The 18,082-nt window shown below is 39.6% G+C and overlaps 1 protein-coding gene across 3 annotated transcripts in view; it reads right to left on the reverse strand.

Annotated features, from left to right (window-relative positions):
* PTPN4 (protein tyrosine phosphatase non-receptor type 4) overlaps window positions 1–18,082 on the reverse strand; it is a 112,952-nt gene that overhangs the window by 83,945 nt on the left and 10,925 nt on the right. The window lies entirely within an intron of this gene.

The raw sequence follows: 18,082 nt of genomic DNA on the forward strand, positions 1-18,082 counted from the left end.
TGAAAACAACAAAACAAAAACAAAACAAAACCAAAAAAAAAAAAAAAAAAAAAAAAAAAAAAAAAAAAAAAAAACAACACTAGAATCCCACATCCTAAAAGTAAAGGCCAAAGTTGCATGCATACAACAAACAGCCACAAAACCTAGAAAGAATTTTTAATACAAACCCACCAAATGAAGTCACGCCATGTTACCCAAGTGAAAATAAAATTCAGTGATAAAATCTGTACTTACATACTATTCATCTCAGCCCAGACAATTAAATCTCAGACATTAATAAAAAGTATCTGACCTCCAACTAAATATAACAGTGAATTAGTTCCCAGATGAGGGGCACATGTTTTCTATGTAGAAATATTTATTACCATTGCATTTCATAAAACATCTGATTGAGAAAAATTATCTAAACATTCTGCTTGGAACGGAAAAGTTCTAAAATCGGCACAAAACCAGCGAGCAAGATACTGTTGGTTTGAGATGAAATAATTCAGCTATTCTATGATTTACAGAATTTCCAGTAGGAAAACAGCTGCTCCTCAGAAGCGCTCACATTCAGCAACACAACAGACTTTAATGCTTGTCACATTGGCTCTGTTCAGTATGAAGTTTCATGCCCGCTGAAAAGAAGCAGGAACAGAACAAAGTTACAAGCCAGTTAACCTTAAAATTAAGCAATAAAAGAAACTGATCACAGCTCCAACTGGAATAAAACAGTCGAGAAGGGCAAGTGAACACACATGCAGAGTGAGCATGTGATGAAGCTAAAAAGCAATAGGCTATTAAAAGGAGAAAGTTCTACAAAATTATAAAAGGCTATTATAAGCCTTATGCCCCACTACTATTTATCACACCACTATTTATGGTTTCTCTCATGTATTTACCGCTTTTAAGCAAGAACACCACCCTGAATGCAGTTTAATCGCCTGCATAACACAGGGTCTTCAATTTCATTTACTTACTTCTACACTGCGCCTGGGAAGTTTCATCTGGCCAAATCGATTTCCTGATAAAAGGTAGCAGACACCTCCTGCAACAAACCAGCAAGGGAAGAGCTCATCACCTCTGATGATACCTTGACTGTAATTAAATTACCTCTTAATCTTCTTCATAAAACAGCCAGCAGTCTGCAACTCTCCTGCTAAAACCTATCCTCTGCCTCTAAAACCATACCCGAGTCCCTTCGCCGTGCTGCTCAGCCCTGAGGCAGGGGCGAGGTTTTCTGTCATTTCCCTGGCCAGCACCAGCAATGCCAGCCAGATCATGGCCACAGCCCAGGAGGTAAGCCCACACATCAAGACAGCAAACTTGTTCAAATTCGTGGTAGGAAAGAACAGACCAAATTTTTGTTGTTGTTTTTATTTTTTAAACAAAGCCTAACTCTAAGAAAACCACGTTGTCAGAGGTAGTTAGATACCTAGTCACTACATTTCCATTAAGTGAAACACAGATAATAAAATAACCTAACCATAAGTTTACCTCAGAAGAAGTCTTAAGTGATTAATTTAGCTTTATGTGCCGCAGTGAAGTTCACCCTACTCACATCCAAAAATTTGCTGTTAAAGAATGAATATATGCTATTTTAATGTTCAACTGAGAATATGACATCGTAGCCTTTCCTTATTTTTTTTCCACTGTTTTAAAGAATAAGGATATAGCATTGCATTCCTCTTTGAAGCCAAAGGACTGAAGCAGCAGCCTGGTTTAGGAGCCTTCAGTCCCAACTAATTCGCCTTCCAACATACAGAAGCCTCACAAAATGCTCAGCAATAAAACCATTTGGACGGCCCCTTCCAGTGCACCAAAGCCAACAGATGCTGTGCAGTGCCCGGGCTGCTGGAGAACAGGCACTTGGAGGGCTGCTGCAGCTCTGCTGTGGCCAGATCTCCTCCACAAAGCACAGCCCTACCCTTAGCCAGGCTCCCCAAATGCCTACCTGTGTTCCAAGCCCATAGCAGAAGTGCCAAGCACGTGAAGCGCGTGGCAGGCTATGAAAAACTGAGAGCAGAGCCCCAGCACCAGCCTCAGTGAGCACGTTTACAGCAAGGTGGCTGTGCTACTAATGCCAGAAAGGGAATTCATAGTCAAAATTAAAAGGGTAACACAGATCTGCAAGGGAATAAATAAATCAATACTTATTCATAACACAAACTATTTCCAAATACTTATAATGAACTCACTTTTCACCCTGCTAAACTGTAACATGGCCTGTGTAAAACCTCCCTGCCACTGGACTCACTGCTCATGCGCAAGTGGAGAAATTCCACCTCCGAAGCCATCTGATGAGCTTCTCCACAGGACAACAAATATGATCCCAAACCTTTAATATATGGAAATTCAGTACAAACCAGTACGTAGAGAGCTGACATTTAGCTAAAGCCCCAATCAAAGGCAAGGAGATAACTGCACCACACAAATGAAGGAAGAAAATGATGCTGCTGTGTTTACACTCAGGAGATAAATACACCCTCAGGCACACCTGTGGTCCTTGCCAAACCAGTAAAGGACAGCAGGCTTTCTGACTGGCAGTTCAGATTATTTTAGAGAGGAGAACAGTTAACTTTTAAGTTGCACAAGTACTTGCATTGGTACAACAATTGACAAACATTTTTAAATAAAAAAAATCCTCCTCAGCACCCTGGACAAACATAATGCTCTCTTTTCAGAGTAGGATGCCAGTGTTAGTAGGACTACAGTAAATGTTTTAGGTGTTGATGACTAAATTTACTAAATGACCATACTTTCAGCATGCATTGGTACAGGGAGATGTGAATCTCTGACAAACTGAAATTTCTCCAACAGTGTGGAGCAAAATAATTTGAGTCTTTGACAGAAACAATAAATGCAAGTGTCCCTAATGAAGAAAAATGGGCAGAATGAACCCAAGTTTCTCGGCATCTTGTCCCTTTTGTAAAGGTGAGAATGAAAGTCTTCGCTATTTTCTACAGAAGTAGTAGAAGGGAAGCTGCCAGCAAGTGAAGTCATCACTTCCTTAAATACCTTTCCTTTGAGGCTACCAGCAAGTATTTTCTTTCTGCTCAAGGGCCAAACAGTCAACATTTTGGGACAGATTCATTTCCTTTTTCTAAAAGGGAACAGAAGCTACCGTGAAAAAACAAACTCTCAAAACACAGAGCACAAATTAGAGTTCGTGCCTCTGAATAATGCCATGTGCAATAGACTGTTGATGGTAGGGGAACGGTGCATCCAGAACTTGTCCTGGTGTTGGCCATCCCAAAATCACAGGCAGTCCTTAGAGAAAAATTCACCGCCAGATCAGGTGTGATTCAATTAGATCCAGCAGTATTAACTTACACAGCAATTACACAGAAAAAAAACACATTAAGTTGCACTTTCTCAGTAATTAATCCCTTCTCTAATGTGTGGGGTGTTCTAAGAAATTCTCTGAGCACGCTGATAGTCACTGGCAGAAGTCCTCCTCCCGTATGAAGTTTCCATAGCATGACATGGAGGTGACCAACTGTGTCAACCAAAAACTACAGTACATAAAAAGATTAACAAAATAAACAAACAAGGAAGTCAATCAACTACTACAACAGGTAAAAGACCAATAGAAGAAAGCGTTGACACAAGTAACACCCTAACGAACAACAAACTCTACCTGTGAGATCAACTCAATAAGCAAAACTCAAAAGCAATGAAAATGAAGCAAATTTTGTTAAGAACCTTGTTTAGTTTTCCAAATGCCTAGAGTAAGCTCTTTTAGATATTTTGTTTTATTTAAAGGAAAACACAGTTCTAAAATTTCACACTAAAATTCTTACTTCTGTTTTATAAAGTCACCAGAAAAAGGCTATGGCTCTTATAGTCAAACATATCAGAACAGGCTTGCAGAGAACGAAGATAAATTACAACAACAAATACTTAAATTACTTTATGAATGCTATTGCAGATGACAAAAATCCTGTCAGGTTGATAATATAATGAATAATTTCTTGATATACCTCTCATTCTATAAGTACAGATATGGTGTCTCCTGAGAGTACCGTTCTGTGAATATTTGACAGCAAGCGCAAAATTTTTATCTGGACAAATGCATGTTATCATATGAGAGAAATAATAACCAACAGTGGACCGCACACGTAAGTTTATATATTCTGGTTTTCAGATATTTAAATGTGGCTACTAATCACACTTTAAAAGTTGTTATGGCATCATTAGGCAATTTAAATAATATACTAAATAAGTGATCCTAAAGTACCCTGTCTATTGCTCAGTGTTGTTTACCCAGAAAGGCAGGTACAAATACAGGTCCTATAGGTTACAGATTCACAAGCTGATGCAGCAGTCATGCTAGAACGACAAGGATAATTATTATTGAAACCATCAGCTCTGTACCATTTCTTTTCTTCCTTCAAGTATTCCAGATCTTCTCCATGTCCTTCCTTTACTTCTCAAGGCTGTAATGAACCCCTTTTAGATTGTTATATTCCCTTCACAACTCAAATCCTTCTCTACCTCATACCCATTTCTCCAATCACCTCTCAACTTTTCTTCTCTGGCCTACTCCATCTTTGTCTTTACCACTCCCTACTCCTTTGGGGTGGGCACGGAAGATGGAATAGCCACAGAAATTATCAGAACATCCCCCAGGACCACAGAAAAACAAGCATACCACCTGGAGGCAAGAAGGGAAACTGTAGCCAGACAAAAACCATGCCCAAATCTGCTCCAAACATCCAAGGGTACTGCCACATTCACCTAGATTTAGAGTAACACTGCCTGATGGACACTACTGAAATGCTTTCCACGTGATCACAAATGGTAAGGATAGATACAACACCTTTGCCTACACAGCATTATAAAATCTTTAAATGCCTTTTGTTTCACAGAATTTAAAGCTGAGGTACGGAGAGATTCCAGTAGCTTTCTAGCAGCTACAATTTTCTGATACCTAAAAAAAAGAAACTTACAGCCTGTACCAGCATCAAGAACATACTAGTACAATATCAACTCAGAAGATAAAAGATTACATTCGTTTTTATTTTAAAGTGGGCCTACTGCACAAAGCACATTGAGAAGGACCAGCGTAACCACATACAGATGCATCTAGGAATATGGCACTGAGAGGACACGAGCTCTGAGCCGGCACTCTGCCACCACTCCGGTCGGGCACTACGTTTAAAAATGCTCTTCATTCATGTGCCTCTACAGTCAGGTCCAATTTGTCTTACACCCCCTTCTCTGGGCACTCTTATAATTAAACTAACAATCCTCTCAGCTTCCCCAATCTATTTGCCACCTTCTGCATTACGTGACAGAAAGTGAAACTTCTGCTTCTTACAGAGAACCACTATTTTTTGCACTTAAAGGCAAAGACACAACATGAAAAAAAAAAAAAAAAAAGCTATTATGTGACTTTTTATTTTAACGCATCAGTAATCATCTCAGGCTGCTTATTACAAAGTTTTTTTCATTATCTGGAATTCATATCCTTAAAAAAATAAAATAAAATAAAAGCTTTTTCACTAATAGCTAAGCTGTATTATCTCAGAAGCACAGTTTGTTTATACTGCCTATGGAAAATATTATTTCTCCCAGCTGCTGTAAAAATAGGTTCTCAGGCTTTAAATAAAACTGAATTTTTCTTATCTAATACCGCCATAGGGTATAAAACCAAAATGTCTTATTGATTTTGGTCAATTTTAATTAAATTTTCCATGCTGAATTAATACCAACATTAACCCAAAATATATTTCTGAATTTTGAACATAGGAGTTATTTGAATTCCTTAAGTTGCGCCTTCCTATGTACATCCTGTACCAGTACCTCAGCTCTACAAATTTGGTCTTTGCTATAATTGAGTATTACAATATGCATGCAGTCTAACACTGCTGAAGCACTCTTGAAGGCATCAACTCTATCATCCCAGAATTAAAAGGCTAAAAAAGGGCCATATGGCAGGATATGGAATGCGCATATTGAGAAAGGAATCAAGTAACTGGGTTCTTCTGCTCCCCCGTCTCTATTCACATGCACATTGTGCTGCAGATGTTCAGAAGCAGCATTTTCTCAGAACAGAGACACAAGCATCACACAAGCAATGACCAGCTTTGCTGACAAGATGCAATTACTCTCCTTCTAAATAGCAAGAGTATCACCGATCAGACTCAGCTCTACTGGGGCATCAATTCTCTAACTACAAGAAGTGCTTTAAGTGCTTTATTTTTACCCTTAAAAATGTTGGCATTTCCAAAAATATGCTGGTAACCTGAGTTAGCAGCAAGTTCCACCTTACCAAAGATGTAGGAGGCAGCCCAAAATTCAAGTCACAAAGATTCAAAGAGAGCTAAGCCAAAACCAAACCACTAGCCCTCAGTTCTGTTAGCCCAGTGAAGTCCTTCCTGACACAATTAGAGGATCCCTGGTAGGGATGAACGAGCTTAGTGTATCACAGAGGCAAATAGCTTCAACCCACGAGCTAGGGAGGGTCATTTTCCCATTACAGAGGAGTAAACCTGCCAGCAGATATAGAAATAGGATTAATAGCACACAAAGGAGAGCTGAATACAAACTGTGTGTGCTAAGACTCTGGGGAGCACTCGAGCTGACGATGTCCAGATTGTCCCTTGTGAAACGCAGCACTGTCCTGGCACCAGCCGCACTGTCCATGGGGCAAGTACACTCTGGCAAGTCTCTCTGGTTGTGTTGTGCTAAACACTGACTAGTCATCTAGACAAGACTACTCAGAAAGGTGGTTGGAATGGGCTGCCAACATCACAGAGCTCTCCCACAGCCTCCGAACTGTCAAGAAACTGAGTAAATACTGATAATGTCCTGGCCCGCTGTGAAATTGTTGATGTTTTCTGTGGAAATGTGTGACAACAGCATGTAGATTCCCTGTACCACAACAGGGAAGGCATCCCATTACTAGAAGGGGTTTTGTGGCTCCAGAAACAACGAGAAGAGCAAAACCACACAGATCTGTGGGTCCTCTCACAGCCCAGGAAACATTTGAGAAGTCCCAATTTGTCCAGGGCCAGAAAGGATCCTCTGCAGGTCCATAAACTGGAGTCTGGGAAGGCAGAGAACAGAAGAGATGTGACTCCAGAGATCTCTCAGCCTCTGAGCACAGTGAAGGGGCTGCTGTGGGCACTATCCACCCACCCCAAGTGAAACACGGTCAGGCAGTGCCGCTCCTTTGATAGCAGTGGGGCAGCCCAGAAGGGAGGAGAGGAATCTTTGAGTGTTCTTCAATTTTGGTAACTGAGAGGAAAGAAATGAAAAAGCTTGTCCTTTCCAAATTCAGTCGATGATGTCAGGAAGCTCTGGCAATTTCTTAATAACAAGCATGTTGTTAAGTGTCTCAGTCAGAGACAACGGTAATGGTAAGAAGTTTAACACCACCACCGCCTTATTCCTTTGAAAAGTAGCTCCCACTCTTCAAGGGCCAGCACAGGACATTTATCTACCAGAAGCTCAGAGAAAGAATTTCTCACCAGCCAGGAGTATGAGGAATTGGCAATACCCAACCAAAAATGCACTGTTCTCAAACTCTGGAAGCTGGAACCCAGAGAGCAAAAATCCCTGTTATTTAGTGCAAGACCAGCAAGAAGCTCGTGTCTGCTAGTGACAGGCAGGCAGACTGCTAGAAGCTATTCTGGTTCTTTAAGAAGAAAGTAACATTAACATTATTAAATAACAGACATGTCCATCTGTCCTATGAGAGTATATAAAGAGAAGCACAAATTAGAATTTCTTCACAGTGTTAGATCATCTGCCTTTCCCTAAGAAAATCTGCTGAAAAAACAGAGAGAAATGAAGAGGTGCCAACTAGACTGAACAAGTGCTGACAGAGCTCATGGAAGTGCAGAAAAATCTCATCTAGCTCTCAAGAAACCCAAAATAAGTAACTGAAGAGCACAGACATCCAAGCCCACAGTTTACACATTCTTTGTGGTAGGCTTTGTTTTTTAACAAATATGTAGGTTATGCTCCACGCGCATCTCTGGCACACGGTGGTCACTCCAGCAAAGTAACTGGCATCTGTGAACAGCCAGAAATGATTTTGCCACTTTACACCACATAAGCCATTTTGTGAGCTTGCTGTAACTCTCCTCTGAAACATGGTATGGGAAGATGGAGTAGGAGTAGCCATGCCATCCTTACATTGCAAGTTTCAATAATATCACAAATCTGTGTTTTACATCTCATCTTGAAATTCCACAGCATGTTGAATTTTTAATCGGAGCCACAAGTGATGAGAAAGGTCTTAAAATTATACTTGTTCGAACATTTATCTGAAATTCACTTTTGTACTCCGTTTTTTTTCATTTTTTTTGGCTTCTCTAAGAAGTTCCTTTCAGTTTGCTATTGAATATGGTCAGGAAATTTAAGAGAATACAAAAATGCTCTCCGATATACCTATATCAGGTTTAGGGATCGGATTTAAGGGGGATAGAGAGCCTTTACTTAAATGCCAATTTTCAGAATAGCTGCAGATAAAAATGTGACATCTGTGGAAAGTACACAAAATCTAGACAGGGCAGGAAGGAAGAACCATACAACTATTTGACAGTAATGTTTACGTGAAGAAAACACAATGACCATCTCTAGTCAAGAAAAATATTACCTCAGGAACCAGCAGAGAGCAGCTCCTGAATGAAGACCATGGCTTCTTTTCAGCAGGGGAAAGACAACAGTGTTCAGGGGCTCATGGAAAAGATCTCACAGTAGGATCCACATTATTGGGAGGTACCAGCAGCACAGCAGAAGGTGTAAAGAAGGTGTGGAGAAATCTTTTGGGAGAAGGTGTAGAGACGATAGGACATAAAGCCACAAAAAAGTCATCTTTATTTATATTTTACCTCCCACAGAAGAGTTTTCCATTTCTGTTTTGGGGATATACTTAAAGAGATCAGTACAAAGCAATTCATTTTCATCAAGGCAGTGCATCAAATGCTGGTATTAAAGTTTGGAAAATTACCTATTTACTGAAAAAAAAATAATACTGAAGCCTATGGTCTGAGTGAGCATTCTGTGTTAAGCTTAGATTTCTGTTTTACTTCAGCGTTTGATCTTTGAAAGAAGCAGATTGATGCTTCTGTCCTAGAACAAAAGGAAATTCTGAAGGTCAATAAACAGGATTATGATTGCCAGAAAGAAGGCAAGGACACCATGATAAACTGTAGCTCATATGATTGACCAGAGGGTAATTAATATCATCTCTTCCTGAAAGAGTGTACACAGCTGAATACCAAAGCCAAGCTGCAGAAATTCTGTATTACTGGAGCATATCGCACTGTTGAAGAACACTGACTTTCCTGGTTTGTTTTGCCAGGTTAAAAGTAAATAAAGACACAGAAGAAATGCAATTTATGAATTTTGAAGAACAAAAGATATTTTTATTTTAGCTGAAACATTTTAATACTTAAACACATGCAGATGCACTATTACATGTGGTCTTAGATCCAGCCAGAACATTTACCTGACACTGCCCGTGCAGAGCTAGACTTAGATGTAATTTCATGTTGTTTGTGTGCCTCGACCTAGGCTCAGATTTGAAAATGTCCAGCTTTGTTAATTAATTTAAATTCAAATGTGTATTTCAACATTTCAGAATCATTTTTTGTAGAGCACACCCCAACCCCACAAAAAGAAACACTTTTATGCTGCTATGAATAACTTAGTTATTAATAACTGTAGACGAATGTAAAAGCAACTCTGCAGACCAAGGAAAGGGGTGGAATTTTAGTGTACTTGTTTACAGACATCTTGTGATTTCAGGGACATGAAAAACAAAATTATTGCTTGGGAAGGTACCTGGTCCCTGCTGGAAAGACACTGAAAGCAGATGAGGTTATAGGATATCTTTTGTTGCCAATCAAAATGGCTTAGGTCTTTAAAATTTCATACTAAATGAGCATCACACTGTGCTGCTTTGGAAAACTACTGATTTAAATATTCTTTTGCAACTTAACTTTATCCATTCCCAACAGCTTATCAGTCTAAACCTTATCTTAATTATTTAACACGTATTTCCAAATGATGGTACAGGTTTGACTTACAATGCGCACCCAAAAGGTTTAACCGTGTTTGTTTCAACCCTGCCCTGAGGATGCTCCACCTGTGCATGCTGAGAAATACAGGCTTCTGCTGATGTCCTTATTGATCACTTTTAATGAGAAGAGATGAACAAGCAACTGTGGAAAATACACTAAATGTGAGGAAGAGGGAAGAAGGTTAGGGAAATAGGCAACAGAGATTAGGATTTCAAGAAGACGTGATCATGACAGCAACTGTTAGGCTTTACTCTGATGAACTCGTTATTTTGCCATAGCCCAGCACTGCTAAAGCAGCATTCCTGACCTACTCCTGTGTCTGGCCTCTTGTTTCCAGCCTTGCATCATCCTCTCCCCGCTGCTGACATAGCCATTTGTACAGCCATATGGTAAACCAGAGTGGAGAATTAAGTAACAACAACATTTTGGCAAAATTATTCCTCGCTCACACCACTTTGCAACATGGTTCTCTCTGGGGCTGCATAAGCACCATGGCAGCAACAGGAAGGCAGGAGGAGGCCACGAAGGGAGGGTGGAGCTGCTTCGGGCAGAGCCACAGTCAGAAAAGTAAAACAGAGCAAAGAACGTATTGCACACAGCCGAGTCCTTTTGGTAAAAGCAATTTCAAAAGAAAAATAAAAGAGCAGACAACGGTGACAAGCTGCGGAAAAATGTAAAAGGACAAAAATCTACAATAGAAATTTTAGATTGTGCATTAACTGAATTTGGGACAGAACACAGCTGGATAAAATAGGGTTATAACCAGAGTAATCGATGGGATTATCTCTATTTATTTATTTTTAATTATGAAGTAAGAGAAATGCTTCTTGCAAAGGAAGTCTAAGAACGTCAGCAAATTTAAATGGGATGAAGAATGATGATAAATGGAATTGGAGGAGATAAAGATGCAGAAACAGAGGGGCAATCATCTACAGAGAGAGAGAACAGCATATTCTTCCCTGCAGCACCAGAGACCAGACATTTCATGTATCCTCCACCACTTCCACAGCTATTTATGGACTATCACAAAATAAGTCTGAATTCATTAAAAGCCAAACCATACATCAAAGCCAAAATTAACATCCGCTTGTCAGTGCTGAAATAACGGTGTTCTTTTTATGCTTAACTAAACCTTCTTCTGTATATACCTGAAACGGTTGCATCATTTCTTTACTCATCTGCTACCAACCCCCTTAAAAGCCCCTGCATCATTTAGGTCCCTTTCACCACAGAATACACAAGGACATGCATACAATACAGCAAACAATGACAATGAAGAATAGTTGGGAAGAAACAAGTGGCATGTGATTTGCTTTGTGGTGTCTGAATCATTAATTTGTATTTTGTTTCAGGAGGTGCCAGGGGAAAGATTAAGACTATAGTGCTAATGTAGATCATTCTGGAAAGGTCAAGTTTCCCAAAATATCATCTAAATTTAGTGATAAAACACAGCCAAAGACAACATGAAAGAGATGATGGAGACTGTCAGAAAACTTCTCTAATTTAATTCCCTGCACCATTTCATCTGAAGGTGGCACAGTGCCTGGCATATCAAAGAAAACTGGACAGTAGATACCAATGCACACATCACAAGTTTTAGTGAAGCTGTTCTGAGCTATGCAGATAATAAAAAGGCTTGAGCAGAACACCGACTCGAGTAATAAGCTGGACCTAAACACCTCTTTGCTTGTGCTCTACACCAAGATTTCTTAAGCATGAGGTGCTTTAGTACAATCCATTACAATCAACAAGACTCCACTGTTTTGTGTCTGTATTGGTAAGAGACTTCTTGCACAGAACCTGGTATTTGCTGCACTTTCTCACTTCAAATTTATATCCTCAGTAGGCGTACAAAAAGAAAATCTTTTATCCAAGGATCTCAAAGAGTTTTACTGGGAAACAATATTTCTCATTTATAAAGGAGGAGAATGAGATGCTGAAAACTGAGTAATTTGCCTGTCATTACACAGTGAGTCAGTGGCAGCAGCCCACACTGGTCATACATCTCGCTGTTCTTATCAGGTACTGCCATTAGAATAAGGGCTTTTAGAATAGTTACATGCCATATGTATTAACAACAGAATCCTCACACAATTTCAAATTTATGCTCGTTCTTACTTTTGCTGTGATAATGACTGCTGGAGTTTATACAACGCGCTATTTAACATACTGGCTGCCTCCTTTTTCAGTCCAGCACATCACTGTTTCAAAGACAGAGATAATGCATCAGGTTTCCCATGAATGTTGAGAAACAACTGTGTACTATACAAAATAAAAGTTATGGGCAACAGTAGCTACAATGTCAAAACCAAACAAAACCAGGAAACTGATTTATAACTGGTTATTATGTAGCTACATCAGGGAAGGCTCACATCATCCAGGGCCTGCTTCTTAATACTTTCCGTGCTGTTAACCACTGTCAGCATCACTGAGCTCTGAACCTTTAACCTGATCCAACACGACACTGGACTTCTTTATCTGCAGGGCATGTTGTGCCAGTCGCTCTGATGCAGAATTTTTTTTCTCCATGGTATGAAAACGGACTAGTACATGAGAGGAAAAAGAAAAAAACGATGATGACAGTACAAATGAACAAGGAACAGTAATATATAAACAAAAGATAAATTGTTAGAAGAAAGGTTAATTTATGCAACTCAAAAAAAATTTCCTTTAGTTAACAAGCACTCCTTAAATCCCACAGAACTTGGCATAATGATCCCTTTAGCATATCATCTTTGGCACACAATCACACAACACACCCTGGGAAAGACTGGATTTTATCTTCATCAATGACTTTGGCAGACCTTCCCACAAAGACCTTCCTGCTGTAACCGGAGCCTGTAAGTGTGCCTGCAGTTAGCCTCTAGCAGAAACCTTCTCATCGCTTTCTTACAGCATGTTCAGCTTTACTATTTGTGAGAGTATTTCTGAAGTCCACAAGTACTCTTCTTATCCTCCAGATGCCCAAGCCCTAATAAATCAATGCGTATTGGAAATGATCAACAGCACTTTTGCCAAGAAAAGACAAAACATGGCATTCTGCTGTATGATGATACAGGAAAGATGAAAGATGTTCCACTGAGAAGTTTCACATCAGCGCATGGAATATGATTGCAACAAAACTTTCAACTCAAGCAGCAGCGGGCTGAGGTAGGCAAGGCCACGCTGCTCCATCAAGCAGATACAGAAACATCTTCACCTACCTGAAAATCCCACATGGGCGAAGAGAGATGGACTCTAAAGACCTGCACCAAAGCCCAGTTGCAAGAGAAAAGAGGAAACAGCAGAAGGAAGCGGGATCTGCTCCTTCCCCTCCAAACTCCTGTTATACAAGGAGCAGCTGCTGCTTACAACTACCTGAACGTAACATCCCAGATCTCGACCCCTCCACGCAGCCCCTTCTCTTGCACCACACTACTCAGCAAGTTGCTGCCCGACACCAACACTGCCCGCCCACCGCGAGATCACTGCGGTGCAGAGATGGGGGCCCTGCAATCGGAAGGGGAAAGGCAATTCAAGGGCATGAAAACCTGCTTCTAGAAACTATGGCAGGCTCTGTGCAGGTTTGGGGAGCTGCATCAGCCATAAGCATCTCAACAGTAAGGGGCAGACTTTTGTAAGTGAAAGCCTTCACATGTTGATATTCTTGTTGAGAAAAGAGTTCTGCTAATCCATCAGAACCTACAATGCCCACAAATCTATACGCTCCTCTGGAAAGGCAGCATGTTAATACAGTTTAGACCAATTCCTTTATAATTTATGTTTAGAAATCTGTATAACCACAGAGAAATGTGCTACAGAGGGTTTACTGTGCTCAAGGGAGGGATGTATTACTGCTACGCTCAAGGCAAGTGTGGAGGGGACAGAGGCTTAATTCCCTCTGGCTGTTAAAACATTTGGGAAAACGTCTACACAAGGCATCGGTATAGGTACTGGAACAATAAATGCTACAGCACAAAAACGTGTACGTCACAGCCAGTGTGTAACTGGGGATACTATTAAGACAAGTATTTTTTAGATTCATCCTAAATCTATGTAATCTCTGAATTCAAAGATTCAAGTAATGTTTTGGGGCTTACTTTCCCGAGCTGCTGTAAGTGCTTCGGAGCTCATCAAGAAAAAATTTTGAACAATCGCATGAAATATGAACTTCATGTCCATTCTAATTTAATGGTCAAAATATATTTTGATCATTAAGATGTTTAAGATCCAGGAAACATTCCACAAAACCTTTTTCCTGGGGGAATGACAAATAAAAGGAGCCTTCCCCAAAAGCTCAAGCTTCAGATGCTCAGATTTCAGTCCAGTTCACTGAAAATCCAGCACATCTTTCTCTTTTTTTTTTTTTCTCTCTCCCTTTGTATCTCTCCCTAACATAACCCATTTATTGAACAGTAAGGCTGCCTTTATTACTCTACAGGAAAGGATTCAACCAAAGGTCAATTGGACACTCAATACTGAATAAGAAAGCCCATGAGTAAAATAAGTTTGAAATAATGATTTTGCTTGTTAGCAGAATTTTGTTTTACAACTATTTTCTATGTAGACAAATCCTGTACTGTTTATTCTTAGCTTTTTTTTTTTTTTTTGACCCAAGTAAGCTCTGATGAGATGAAAAACAAGCAGGAACAGAGATTGTACAGAAAAGACAGTTCAGCATTGAACTAAAACGTGCAGTATCTGTGAGAGATCCTGTTGGTGTACACAACATTCATAAGACATACAAAGCATGAAAAGCATTCGGCACTTCCTTAGGGTTTGAAACACATGGCCAGCCCACCTTGCCGCACTGTCAGCACTGAAAAAAGTGTTTCAGAACAGCCAGACCAGTCCACAAAGTAGATGCATTAAGTCTTTAAAGGACATAGCTTGTCTCACAATCACTAAAATCACATCAATTGCTCAAAAGTAAGTAAAATTTTCCTTTTTTTAAACAAACATTGAAAAAAAAAAAAAAAACTATCAGTCTGATAATGCTATTGCAAGCACTGCAAACGTGAATTAGGACATAAAGGTTAAGAGCAAGCTGCAATTAGCTGTGTTACTACACTGGGCCATTTGACAGCGAGATCCAGATGTTCCCGCTGATCAGCCTTTTGTCTGGCCCGCTGCGGCGCTGACTGGCAGCATTCTTTCTGCGAGAAACGGGGACAGAACCAGAATTTCTCTTATGACCTCAGCTGATTTCAGCACAAATCTCCTGAAGTAAGAGGCCATTATTTCAGTTCGTTGGCATAATCTCAGTAAACCAGTCGATCTGCTTATAGTGCATGCATTGCTGCTAATGGAAGTTTCTAATATTCATATTTAACTTGTAAACGTGTCTAATGAATTGGAATCCCATTTATATAATTCCTCTTAAAAACTAGTATTTCAGAACTCCCAAAGAATGATATTTGTTTCCAGGTGTGTTCTCATACAAAACTAAAGAAAGTCTGGAAAACAACCATTCAAGAGAACCTCTCTAAACTTTTAAAAAAGAAATAGTGCATTTTTTAGAAGATAATTTTCTGAGTGCATTAAAAAAATACCCTAATTCTATCTTCTGCAAGTGCTAACGAATTCCACCCTAACTTATCTTGACAAGTTTGAAAAACAACACGTACAAATTCTATGTTGAAATGGTCCCCAACATACTTGCAGTTATCCCAACTCGGTGCTGCTGGTGAAACTTTGGATGCGTGTCCCCAGTTCTCTTCTGTCACCAAGTCACCACCAAAACTACTGGGCAGCCCTGGCAGGGCAGAGAAGTAACAGGCACACTCTGCCCTCACATCGAGCCACTGATACCTGGTGCTAGATTAGCCTTGCTCGTTCTTCATATTGAGAACGGTTACTGAAATTGCTACCAGTGCTTTTCCTAAAAGCAAAGAAAAGCTCTGATGCCTTAAAGACTTGATTTTGTATTATTAAATCATATTAGTTTTTTAGTGCTCAGATCTATGAGTTCCTTATTTTCCTTACAGAATAATCCCGTTGTCTGAAATACTCTATTTTCTGAAGTTTGTTATCTACAGCTTTTAATAAGAAGAGACATAATTCTTATACCAAGGTTATTAACAAATGTAATGAGACAGAATTAATTTCAAGACTGATTTTTGAAGAGCATGACTAATAATCTCCCTCCATCCTGTTAGCTGCTCTTACAGTATAGCCATTTGCAGTCACCTATATGGTCAGCTGCTGATCCGATTTGTTTTCTCTACTAATCCCAATAGCTTGCACTTTTAAATAACCCCTCATAGGCACTTAATTCAGTGATTTACTGAAATTTAGACTAAGTTCGGACAACATCTGTACTTTGCCAAGCAGGCATAACCAACTACAAAAACACCGACCAGCACACAAACTGGTCAGACACCATTTCTGCTGAGGAGGATTGTAGAAGGTAAGTGGGAAGGAAAGAAAATATTTTTAGCAGACCATAAGATGCAAACAAGCCAGCTATGTCATGCTGTTGTAAGAGGGAATTCCTCATAAGAAGATGCTTAGTCGGGCATAGATGAAGGTCCCCTCTGATGCTGCTCAGTATTGCAAAAGCTCACGTGGATTAGCTATTAGAGCCTCAAAAAATACACAGATGTGTTCCAGCACCAAGCAGTACCAAAATGAAAAAAGCCCAATAATGATGAAATACAGAAAAAAAAAAAAAAAACAGACTGCTTTATCTGACATTGTAAAATTGGGAGTGAAGCTGTAACAGTTTGTAATTATTTTGAAACATGATTTATTTTTTTCTCCACATTTAGCTGGTGGAATGCCTATTAAGAAGCTCAAAACATAACACCAATTTTTATAAACGATACAGGGGACAGCAGCACTCAGACAAACTGCACAGGCAGAAGAAAGCACTTCTGGAATAGGAATGGTAAGTACAAAATAGAGTAAATGAAGTGGTCAGGGAAGAATTTAGTCTAAATTTAGGACTATATTTTTGTCTCTGAAGTAAATTTCTAACCACCTGTTCTATAAACAGGCTGGTTAAGGAACCTCAGTCAGTTTGAAACGATGTTCAATAAAATGGATTACATGATAGAGTGGAGCTATGGAGCAGTGTCTGGCATCAAGCAACAAAGTCTTTGTTGCTTCATACAAATAAGAACATTTTAATAACTCCGCTTCAGGTTTTCTGGGAATTACCTACAAGGGCTGGGAATACTGTTTCTTTCCCAGTGTTCCCCATGTTTTATCTGTTTCTTTTTCTCTTCCATTTCTCTTGCATTCAAAACAAATTCCAGCTGTTTTTTTGCCTTTCCTCCATACATTTGGGACTAGCTAGAGAAGAGAAGCAATGCAAGAGGGGATGGGTAACACTCAGAATTGCTTCAAGAACAGCATGAATTGCATGGTTTGTGTCTCGCTTACTGTCATAAAATTGGGTTTCACAAAAAAGCAGATCCACACAAACATTAAAAAAAAAGGAATGCTTGATTTCAGATAAATCTAAAGAGCCTCTTTTGCCCCTTAATAGAACCAAGCGCCCCTAAATATATAAATATCATTATTTTTTTTGTTATATTTTTAGTATCCCATTTTTATTTTCTCTACCCCAGCTCAGATACCAGTTAAACACCACCTATCTATGAGAACCCAGGAATGGTCAGAGAATGTTTCAGGAAGTAAACCCTGCTTAGCGGATCTCAGACATTAAGCTAACGACTTAGTGAACAAATTAGGCCAGTGACATTCTAGTATCTTGTTTCTGTAAATGCTGAATGGCCAGGTAAATTAAAAGAAGCTTTGTGTTCCAGTGACAGAAGTGAGGCAGGTTTTCATGTACCTGTCAGTCAGCAGAAACGCAGACATTAGCATATACTAACTTCGCGGATGCCTAAGGGACCTAAGTGTCAAGCTGAAAGCAGCTGACTCAAATACAACCAGAATTAGACAGAAGTGGTCAAAGGAAATGGGGAAGAACTTTGAAGAACCAAAAGAAGGTCTGACTTCACTTCCTTTGTTATTTAAGATAACACCATGACAACACTTAATCTTAACACTTAATCTTAAATTCACGTAACTCCAAGGGATAGCGGAACCACTGAACATTAATGTAGCTGCAATTA

The sequence above is a fragment of the Aythya marila genome (genome assembly GCF_965140915.1).
Source record: "Aythya marila genome assembly, chromosome: 6".
NCBI lineage: Eukaryota > Metazoa > Chordata > Aves > Anseriformes > Anatidae > Aythya > Aythya marila.